This window comes from Mus musculus, chromosome 17 (assembly GCF_000001635.26).
Source record: "Mus musculus strain C57BL/6J chromosome 17, GRCm38.p6 C57BL/6J".
NCBI lineage: Eukaryota > Metazoa > Chordata > Mammalia > Rodentia > Muridae > Mus > Mus musculus.
Window position 1 is genome coordinate 42736947 of NC_000083.6, and position 11940 is coordinate 42748886.

General features: G+C 47.1%; 1 protein-coding gene across 2 annotated transcripts in view; it reads right to left on the bottom strand.

Moving 5' to 3' along the window:
- Positions 1-6807, bottom strand: part of Adgrf2 (adhesion G protein-coupled receptor F2) — a 49726-nt gene extending 42919 nt beyond the window's left edge. Inside the window, exon 1 of one of the 2 annotated variants that reach the window (XM_017317565.1) lies at positions 4975-6807. The gene's annotated coding sequence lies outside the window, so the exon portion shown is untranslated. The remainder of the gene's footprint in view (positions 1-4974) is intronic. The other variant, NM_001033493.2, reaches the window with a different exon arrangement.
- Between the last annotated feature and the right edge of the window lie 5133 nt (positions 6808-11940).

An 11940-nucleotide genomic window follows, 5' to 3' on the forward strand; every position in this document is an offset into this window, starting at 1 on the left:
CAAGAAGCCCTGGAACCTGAGCCACTATGGAAAACTTGCCCCTGGGAGGTCATTTGTTGACTCCTGGTATGAACTGGATCTTCACCAGTTCATCGTTCCTTCCCACGTTCCCTCTTGCGTTCTCCCCTGACATGATGCCCTGCTTTGGGCCAGCGGTGTGAGCCTTCACCATTTAAGCTCCCAACAAGAAACAAAGTCACAGCTGGTCTTTGGGTATCGATGCCCAGCCCAGCTCAGCCCACACGGCTCCATCTGCTCCTACTCTCAAGGCTAGCAGTAAAGTACACATAGATCACACCAACTCTGTCTTCTAAATGGCCAGAATCTGAGTCAGGACTGGTTTCTGGCTTTTCTCCTCGGGGAAGTGGAGAGCAACTCTCTTATCTCATGCTTGTCCTCCTGTCTACTGCTCTGAGGACTCACCCCCACCCAGTGTCTGAGTGTCAGGTTAGAAAACAACTCCCAGGAGTCAGTTCTGTCCTTCTACCATGTGGGTCAAAGGGATGGAACTCAGACCATCAAGCGTGGCAGCATGGACCTTTACCTATCTCACCAGCCTGAAAGGCGATCATTTTAAACCCTGGGACAAGGTTTATACCTACTATAACTGGGACATGATGCTGAGCAGAATACTTTGCAATGCCTGCTGATTACTTTGTTCTGTGTGCTGCAATCTGGATGGACCATTCTGATATGGATAGCTCTGGGTTTGTTGCCAAATCCATTTACTTTGTGTTTCGTGCTACAAAACCTCCCTGTTAATAAAAATGAATTCATTCTCGCCATTCCGGTCTTTCCAAACAAAGAAATAATTGGAAAAAATAGTTTCAATAATAAATAAGGACTTTGGTTGAGCAACAGTCAGATGCACTTAAGTTTAGCTGCTTGGGGGCTTGCTTTGTCTTCATGTTGGAAGAGTAGGTTAGATTCCTGGTAGCATTATTTTTGTTATTATCATTGTTACATTGTCATTATGGCTACTAATTACTTAGCTAGGTATGTTTGCACCTCAACCAAACTTCCCTGGAATGCCCTTTCCGTGTTTATCACAGGTGCCACCATGTCAACAATAATATGCTTGGCCTAACTCTTTGAACTATGGGACAGCAGCTGACCTCACTGGGCCCATAAGCCCTCAGCACAAAAACACTGAAGTCTAAAGAGGAAGGAAGAGTTGGACTCCCTCTCTTAATTCAGAAAAGAAGAAAATAGAGGCAGCTGGAAGCAGTGATTCCAGATTGAATGGCACAGTAAGATTCCAAGAGAAAAAAAAAAAACCCATGTGTGAAAAAAAGAACATCTGGAAAAACCCATGTGTGAAAAAAGAACCACGTCTGGGGCCCGAGTTCAATGAGGATTTCTGGAACTAAGACTCAGACACTGGTATTTTCTGTACAAGTCTTTTGTGTTTGTTATTGTGTCGTTTTGACATAAAGCATGGTTACCTGGGAAGAAGGGATCTCTGTCTGCAGCTCTATAGGAGGAACAGCAATATAAGCTACCCAGTACCCCCAGAGCTCCTGTCTCTAGCTGCATATGTAGCAGAGGATGGCCTAGTTGGCCATCAGTGAGAGGAGAGGCCCTAGGTCTTCCGAAGATTCTAGGCCCCAGGACAGGGGAATGCCAGGGCCAGGAGGTGGGAGTGGGTGGGTTGGGGAGCAGGGCGGGGCGTGTTAATAGGAGATTTTTGGAGAAGAAACGAGGGTAGGGGATGAATTCTGCATGAATTCACTGGCAAACGGGAGCCAAAGGGTGAGGACATCTCTGTGCGCTACACCTTAACTGCACTCGTCATTAGCATTTTTAGGGGAGAGTCAACTTTTAGCACTTTCCAACTGATATTAACATGTGAAATGGAGGGGAAACAACAGGTTTCACATTAATAAGTCACATAGAACAGCCCATCCACTGAAGAAAAACAAAGAACAAACCAAGACGATGCCATAAGAGAAACGAGAGTGAGAACCAAGCGTTGGGCCATGTCTTTCACACTCTGGGTTCTCTTAGCTGTCACAGCATAGTAAGGCAGTCCCTTGAAGGACACTCGAACTAGAGTGGCTTAAGAGTTTGCTTGCACCTGTGTAAGGGAATGCCTGGGCCAAGAAGCAGGAGTGGGTGAGTTGGGGAGCAGGGGGAGTGGGGAGGCGATAGGAGATTTTCGGAGGGAAAACTAGGAAATGGGATAACATTTGAAATGTAAATAAAGAAAATGTCTAATATATAAAAAAAAAAGAGAGTTTGCTTGCTGCATTTAATAGATTCAGGAATAATATTCAGAGCCAGTAAGAGTCTATAACTCTTATACAATCAGGACAGGAGAGAGGGCTCAGTAGTTAAGAACACTGGCTCTTTTTCCAAATGACTTGGATTCAAACCCTGCACCCATGTGGCAGATTACAACATCTGTAATTTCAGTTCTAAGAGATCCAACACCCTTATCTAGCCCCTGCAGGCATCAGGCACACATATTAGTGTACAGACACGCATGTAGGTAAAAACCACCCAGATATATAGATAAGTAAATAAATAAATATTTTAAAATAAAATAAAATCAGGGGTTTTCCTGTTTGCTTGTGGCTGTTTACTGGCTACTTTGTTAAGAGAAACAATTAAAAATAAAAATTTCTATGGATTCCCAAGACTACCTCCTAGACTGTAGGTTTTCAGAGGTACCTGAGATGAGCCGAGGCTATTTTCCACTGCTGAGTTCAAACACATCTCACTCAAAGACAGTCCTAAGGGACAGTGGCAGCAGTGGGTGTCACCTGTCCCAGTAAGGAGAAGCACATTATCACGTAATGGCCTAGTTTACTGATGATTAAAGAAAGAAAAAGACAGACTGTTATTTGAAACACACTTGTATTCTCTTTCTCCATAGACACTGTACCCCTGTTATAGCTTAGGGAATACTGCTTCTAACCTCTTTCCCTGTGCCCTTCACCAAATTTAGACTCACCAATCCTGGTTCCTGTTTATAAGTTTTCATCTGTCCAGCAAACACAGAATGATGCAGGAGCTCTGAACTCTGCATTTCTGGCTGGAGAGGGAAGGAGAAGTATCTGATCTTGGAATACAATCTGTAAAGACTCCCGAGTGCAGCCTTTGGGGTCTGGGAAACGGCCTCAGTCAGTAGAGTGCTTCCTGCTCGAGATTATGGCCCTGAGTTGTCTCGACAGCATCCTTGTGAAACTGCTAGTCCTAGAGTGAGCACTTGGAGCCTCAGCTCTGAGGGGTAGAGACAGAAGACCCAGGGGACTCCAGTACTGAGAAAGCCTGTCTCAAAAGATAAGGTGGAGAATAATAAGAGATATCTAATGTCAACCTCTGGCCTCCATGTGAATGTATATGTAGGTACATACAACCCACATACAGGTGTGCACCCACTTGTGTGCTCTCTCTCTCTCTCTCTCTCTCTCTCCCTCTCTCTCTCTCTCTCACACACACACACACACACACACACACACACACACCCCTCCTCGCACACACACAATGCAAGGCTTGTAGTCTAGTTAGGCTAACCATTTGGTGAGTGTACTAAAGACCACTCATCCGAGCTACTAAGAAGTCAAAAGAATCAAACAAACAAACAACAAACCCACAAACACAGAACAACTCTGAAAGAGTAAATGATATAAGCCAAAAATAACGAGAGATAAACATGAGCCTCCTGTTTTCTTCCAACCGGGGAACAAAGGTTTTGTCAAAATTCAAGGAGAAAACATTTTGAAGAAAATTAAGCTTCTAAGGCTGCACTCAACTGACAAAGACTCTTCCTAGAAGAGGAAAGCATAAAGCAAAGTTAAGAAACAGCAGGAAAGTAAGGAGGGCTGGCAAGATGGCTTGGAGGATAAAGGCACTTGCTCATAGGACAATCTGAGTTTAGATTCCTGGGACCCACCCAGTGAAAGAAGAGAAGAGACACTTGAAAGGCACCCTTCTAAACCAAGAGAAACTGCCCTCAAGTTCAGATTTGCTCAGTGACAGTCTAGGGCTAAGAGATGTCTGTGCCTTAAATTAGTTGATGGAGCTGCAGGATTTTTATCAATCATCTATCTGTCTGTCTGTCTATCTATCTATCTATCTATCTATCTATCTATCTATCTATCTATCTATCATCTATCTATCATCTATGTATCTATCATGTATCTATCTATCATCTATCTATTTACCTGTCTGTCTATCTATTTACCATCCTGACTGTAGTCACCCCTCCTCTCCTTCTAGCCCCTCCCCCATATCTCTGCTCTCCCGTTCCTCCTTCTCTTCAGAAAAGGGCAGGCCTCCCATGGATCTCAACCAGCCCTGGCATATCAAAGTTGCAGTAAGATTAGCTGCATCCTTTCCTACTAAGGCTAGAGGAGGCAACCCAGTATGGGAAAAAGGAGCTCAAAGGCAGGCAACAGGGTCAGAGACAGCCCCTGCTCCTACTGCTAGGGGTCCCACATGAGGACCAAGCTACACAACTCTAACATGTGTGAACGGCCTAGGTCAGTCCCGTGCAGGCCTCCTGGCTGAGCTACAGGATTTCTTGAGGAGGTATAGAACTTGCCCTCTGGTATCAAGGATATGTTGACGCTGATGAACCTTTAATAATAAAAATGAGTATTAGATGTCACAGCATCTGATGGGAGAAAATGCTAAGCTCTCATGACCATTCATGTTTAACCACATGGAGATCACCAGGGAGGTTGCATAGAACCAGTTGTTCAGATATTCCAATTCCTGTATTTCAAAATCTAGCTGGAGTCAGGAGAGGCACAGATCCAAAGATTTGGGAAGTAAAGAGATTTTCATCCCAGACTCTTGTTGAATAGAGCCTCCAAGTCACCAAATTCCTTCATGGTACTTACTCCCTGGACAAGTTACTAATTGAAGCACAAAAGACCCAAGCCTCCCAGCCATAATTAGCTGCTCATTTCTGAAATTCCTCAACCCAGGAGGTCATTGGCAGGAAGGGGATGTGAGAGTACTCACTGTGGCTAGTCAACAAGACTCTCGGGGACACTGGCCCTCTTCCCTGACAGCTGGAGAGAAGAACATCAGCTGGTCCCTTTGTCGTCTCCCTTCAGATCAGCAACTGGGCTCCTGTACGTCCTGAGCAGTCACTTCAGCCCCAATGGCAGCGTCCAAAACTGAGGCCACCGCCGTGCTGGGTGCTTCCTCCCACAGACAGCTGCAGCATGTGCAGAGGTGCCTCAGCCTGACAGACAGGTCCTGCCTGAGAGTAGCATCTGTACTGGGAGAGGCACGGAGCTGGAGAGTAAATGAGTCACGTGCCAAGTGACTCTGACACTCTCTCTCTCTCTCTCTCTCTCTCTCTCTCTCTCTCTCTCTCTCTCTCTCTCCCTCTCTCTCTCTCTCAATCCAGAGATGATAAAGGAGACAAAGGGGTTGTGGCGGTGGCATGAGAATTGTGGCATTTGACCTATACCTTCTCATCCTGGCAAGTCTACCCGAGTCAGATATAAAACCACAAGTTGTCTACACAGGAGCTGTAACCCTCTGGCTTTGGAGGCACTAATGTTATGCTAGCAGGTTTTCACCTAGTCCTTCTTGTCCTTACTTCCAGGAACAAGTGGTAGTGAGATTTTTCCACCCCTTTATGGTTTGGGAGACACAGATAATTCTACTATGGGGGCCAACAATTCAGAATGTCGGTTCCTCCACCAGCCTGGATAGCATGTCACCAACTGGCAGTGGGCATAAGAAAAGGTTGTTGTTTTTCTTAGTCACTGGTATCTGGGAGTTAGTTTTTACTGAAGTACACCCTATCCTATCCTGACTAATACAATCTCATGGACTCTTGAGCAACATCAGGATCATACCCTTTTTAAACTTAGAGCAACTAAAAATCCTTTTCAAGTTTGTTTGTTTGTTTGTTTGTTTGTTTGTTTGTTTGTTTGGGGTGGGGCTGGATTTGGGATGGTTTTCTTTGGAGGCAGTGCTTTGTTTGGTTCTGTTTAAGTATTCAGGTGCTTTTGCCTTTCTTCTTCATGTTTGGAAAGCTACACTCCTGCTTATGTAGCATATGGTCATTTCGTTTTAGACACCCACAGAGAAATTTCATGTAGCACGGTGAGAGGCACCCTGTCCTAGTTTGCTTTCCAGCGATGTGAAAAACACCATGAACAGAAGCAACTTAGGGAAGAGGGGGATCATTTCACTTTACAGCTCATAGTTATCAGAAAGGGAAGACACCATCAGGGAGGAAACCTGGAGGCACAGATTGGAGAGCAGGGCTAGTACCATTTACCTGTCAGGGCTAGTTCCATCCACCTGCCCAGGGCTAGTTCCATCCACCTGGCCAGGGCTAGTACCATCCACCTGCCCAGGGCTAGTACCATCCACCTGGCCAGGGCTAGTACCATCCACCTGGCCAGGGCTAGTACCATCCACCTGCCCAGGGGTACTACCATCCACCTGCCCAAGGGCTAGTACCATCCACCTGGCCAGGGCTAGTTCCATCCACCTGGCCAGGGCTAGTACCATCCACCTGGCCAGGGCTAATACCATCCACCTGCCCAGGGGTACTACCATCCACCTGCCCAAGGGCTAGTACCATCCACCTGGCCAGGGCTAGTTCCATCCACCTGGCCAGGGCTAGTACCATCCACCTGGCCAGGGCTAGTACCATCCACCTGCCCAGGGCTAGTACCATCCACCTGCCCAGGGCTAGTACCATCCACCTGCCCAGGGCTAGTACCATCCACCTGCCCAGGGCTAGTACCATCCACCTGCCCAGGGCTAGTACCATCCACCTGCCCAGGGCTAGTACCATCCACCTGCCCAAGGGCTAGTACCATCCACCTGCCCAGGGTAGTTCCATCCACCTGGCCAGGGCTAGTACCATCCACCTGGCCAGGGCTAATACCATCCACCTGCCCAGGGGTACTACCATCCACCTGCCCAAGGGCTAGTACCATCCACCTGGCCAGGGCTAGTTCCATCCACCTGGCCAGGGCTAGTACCATCCACCTGGCCAGGGCTAGTACCATCCACCTGCCCAGGGCTAGTACCATCCACCTGCCCAGGGCTAGTACCATCCACCTGCCCAGGGCTAGTACCATCCACCTGCCCAGGGCTAGTACCATCCACCTGCCCAGGGCTAGTACCATCCACCTGCCCAGGGCTAGTACCATCCACCTGCCCAAGGGCTAGTACCATCCACCTGCCCAGGGCTAGTACCATCCACCTGCCCAGGGCTAGTACCATCCACCTGCCCAGGGCTAGTACCATCCACCTGCCCAGGGCTAGTACCATCCACCTGCCCAGGGCTAGTACCATCCACCTGCCCAGGGCTAGTACCATCCACCTGCCCAAGGGCTAGTACCATCCACCTGCCCAGGGCTAGTACCATCCACCTGCCCAGGGCTAGTACCATCCACCTGCCCAAGGGCTAGTACCATCCACCTGCCCAGGGCTAGTACCATCCACCTGCCCAGGGCTAGTACCATCCACCTGCCCAGGGGTAGTACCATCCACCTGCCCAAGGGCTAGTACCATGCACCTGCCCAGGGGTAGTATAATCTACCTGCCCAGGGGTAGTGTCAGCCACCTGCCCAAGGGTAGTACCATTTATAGTATGTTGGGCCCTCACTATCAATCAGTAATCAAGAAAATGCCCCCACGCACCAATCTGACGGAGACATTTTTTTCTATTGAGGTCTCTTCTTCCTAGCTGCCCCAGGGCTGTGCCACGCTGACTAAGAACTGACCAGTCACACACTTCAGTGCTAACACCTCCCCGCTACACTATTCCCATCTTCCCACTGTGGCCTGGACTATTCTAAGTATTCCAGAGGGTTATCAGAGCAGGAAGGGACAGTCAGTAGGTTTGTACCTTCACAAACTCTGGATTTCAGAATCCTCTTTGGGGTGAACACTCCCACCTGGAAATCCAATCAAGTGCTTCAAATGGGAAAATTTTATTTTCCAGTATATTTTATTTTTAGACTGTTAAGTTCCCAGTGAAACTGATCTGAGAATACGAAGATTAACTAAAAGATTAATTTAAAATTACAAGATCCTCCACTTATTTCAATCTCATACCCACAGAGCTCATACTAGTATGTCATACTTACTATAACCAAAGAAACTTCATAGACACATCCTTTTAGTTTACTTCTGAATGTAAACACTTCTGGCACAGGAGATACCTGTGGGTATGCAGGCTTGTCCTTTAAACATGTCCCTTTGGAAGGGCTACGAAGCTCCAGTCCTAAGCGAGGAGCTATTGGCAACTGGGGAAGAGTCACTTTTCTTCAGGAATGCACTCCCGAGAGAATACTCATGCTCCAAGAGATGGTCCTACATCCAGGCACAGACAAAGGCAGCACTGAGTGGATTCTGTGGGGTGGGGTGGGGTGGCGTGGGGTGGGGTGGGGGTGAAACATAGGGCAGAGATCAGGGAGGAACTGAACGAGAAAGATTGAAGAGTAGATTTGATCAAAACTATTATATGCACATATGCAATGTTCTCAGACAATAAAATAAAGATCTCTTCTTTGCTGCCAGAGTTCACAGTCTTAGGGGAAGAAAACACGTGAGCATAAAACACCTCTGAGAGTTTCTCCACTAAGACCTGAGACAGTTGTTGCAACTGCAAAGCCAGGAGGGGTGGCTGGAGGTTGGACTGGCGGGATGCAGCCCCGTGGACCATCCAGAGCAGTTCAGGCCTGGAGGAACACGTCCAGTTTATATGAGGAGCATAGTTTTATTTAACAGTCCACTTGTTCATCAAATTGTTAAGTCTTTACTAGAAACCAAGAACGTTAAGGAGGAAAATGTTCTTGCAAAGCCTCCCAAAACAAATGAGAAAGTCAACTCAGCTCTCATTAGCAGAGCCAGGACTGCCAACTTTTGTGAAGGTGGAGACTGGCCATCACTGAACAAAGCAGAACTCCAGCTGCAGCAGAAGGCAGACTCTGACTCACATGCGATACTCTGACGGTGCCTGGCTGAAGGTGTTTATCTTATGTTAAGCCTCCAAGCTTTGGTTCACACTGCCCTGTGCTTATTCAGGTCCTCACCCCAATACTTTCTAAAGAAAGCTTCATCAAAAGCCCAAATGAAGCCCAGCACCCTGGTTCTTTCTGCAAAGGTCACCTTATCGCTGATTTTGCAACGCTGGAATCTGCTCTCTGCTCCCCCACCCCTGACACACACAGTTCATCTTCACCAGGGTGGCAACCTACCCCATCCTGTTCATCCTGCCCCAGCCACACAAACTGGTTCCCACCCCTTGCCTTTCTGTTGGCATTTATGGTAGCCTGGACCGCCTCCACCCACCCCACCCACAGCCTCACACCTGGCTGACTCACCTGTATCCTCAGAGTCTCCTCCTCTGTCAGGCTTTCCATGACCAACCTCCCTGGCTGGCTTCTCCCTTAGCATCCCAGAGTAGGGGAGGCTGGTTCCACCTTAGTGTGTGATTTCAGTTCTCATGCTCTCACCAGATACACCTTTCCACAACAGAGCTGACACTAGAGACAAGCCCCATACCATACTGCTTATTTTTCCTAGTTTCTTTTTCTCTTTTAACCAAAACCCAGATTTTATTATTCCTAATGACTTTTTTTAAATTTCAATTAATTAATTAATTTTTTTTACTTATTCACTTTTACATCCCTGATGACTTTGAACCAGCTGTCATGGGTCCTCTTTGTTGGTCAGTGAACTAGACAGAGGCTGACCACCATTTTTAACCCAAGTTTTAGAGGCTCTTCTGAGGAATAAGGGGTATTCTACGAAGGCTATTTGACTGGAAAATAGAGATATTTTTCTAGGTACACTAGAAAAATAACCACTTTGTCTCCATCTCCCTACCTTCCCTTCTCCTGACTTTGGAAAAGATGGGAGGATGATGTAATGTCTGCATCTAGGACAGCTATTTTGGAACCATGAAGAGACAAGGCTGAAAACATCAAAATACAGAGCCAGGGCCTAGTAGTGGGAAGCATGTAGGAAGTTCTAAAACCCCTTGGTCCTTGGTAGTGCCACTAATTTCCTGAAACTTCCCTGAGATCATCAGCCTATAGGTGGGGAAAAAAAAAAAGACTGATGCACCGTGGGCTTAAGTCACTATCAGGTGTTTTGTATTAGTTGTGGTTGAAATAGTGGAATTGGTCCTATCTAAAGTAACACCCAAGTCTTTTACTGTGACATTTCATTTATCTTCCTCACATCCATCTGGCCTCACATGACAATGGTGTGTTCTGAGAAAAACATTGTAACTACGTAATTATGTTAATACCACAGTATGTACTCACATAAGCCTAGATTGATGCAGGCCAGTCCCTCCATATGCACCCTTTTTTTTTTATTAGATATTTTCTTTATATACATTTCAAATGCTATCCCGAAAGTTCCCTATACCCTCCCTCCGCCCTGCTCCCCTACCCACCCACTCCCACTTCTTGGCCCTGGCATTGCCCTGAAGTGGGGCATATAAAGTTTGCAATACCAAGGGGCCTCTCTTCCCAGTGATGGTCGACTAGGCCATCTTCTGCTACATATGCAGCTAGAGATATGAGCTCTGGAGGTACTAGTTAGTTCATATTGTTGTTCCACTATAGGGTTGCAGACCCCTTCAGCTCCTTGGGTACTTTCTCTAGCTTCTCCATTGGGGGCCCTGTGTTCCATCTTATAGCTGACTATGAGCATCCACTTCTTAATGCAGGCAAGAGATGTGGTAATACAAGGTCTATGTGGCTGCCACCAGAGCCTATACAGTTCATGCTATCCTACAATAATAATTTAAAAAGTAGAAGGAATATATTCTAGCTAACAATTTTTAAAAATAGGATTATAAACATGAGAAAAAAGATAGATGTTTTCTGGACTAAGGAGAAGGCTCAGTCGGCAAATGATGCAAAAGCCTGAGTCGAGATGTGATGGGACGCACCCAAATCCAGGTTCTGAAGAGGCAGAGATGGAAGGCTCTCTGGGCTTATTGTTCCATCACCAGTCTAGAGACTGTGGTGTTTTATAAAAAGAAAGAGAGAAGAGAGAAGCCAGGGATATGTTTGGTGGAGGACCGGAATGGTGGGGGAAAGGGGGTGCCTCTGCCAGTCCATGCTGAGGCATCCCTTCCCCCTGAGGTACCAGCCACATGACAGTACAGTATAGAATAGAGTTTATTCAGGGCATGGCAAGGGGAGTTGAGAGAAAGGCAGAGAGTGAGAAAGAGGGAGAGAGAGCGTAGAGGAGTAGAGGTGGGCCATGAGCACATAGAGAGGGGGGAGAGGAATGGGGAGAGGGAGGGTAAAGAGAAAGAGAAATGAGCAAGAGCAAGAGAGAGAGGAGGGGGCAAGCAGCCCCTTTTATAGTGAGTCAGACATACCTGGCTGTTGCCAAGTAACTGTGGGGCGGAGCCTAGACAAAACCAACAGAGAGCCTGTCTTCAAATAAGGTGGAGAAATGATTGAAGAAGAAAGCTGACATTGACTTCTAAACGCATGCGCACTGTTCACCTGCAGAGAAACCAGCCCCACAATTTTGAGCCAAATCTAAAGCAAGCTTTAATTGCTTTGGTCAGGACCACTCCCTGGAATTCCCAACTAAGGGGTGAGGAGACACATGTTGTGCAGGCCAAACCACACAGCCACTGTCTTTTTCCACGTGGCTTTGTTATCTTCCAAGTCCTATAACTCCCAGCATGCCGGGAAGTTATATGGTCCTTGGGCAGGTGGAGCTTACAGGTTAATTCTTGGGTCTTCACACACACACACACACACACACACACACACACACACACACACACACTTGTATTTGCCATTTCCAGCACTTGGGAGGGAAGTGGAAGCACAAGACCCACTGTCAGCCACATAGCGAGTTTCAGGCCAGCCTGGGCAACATGAGTCTCGGAAAGAAAAAAGAAAGGTGTCTACAGTCCACAGCTGTGAGTGCTATCCTTTCATACAGCCAGACTGCAGTGATATT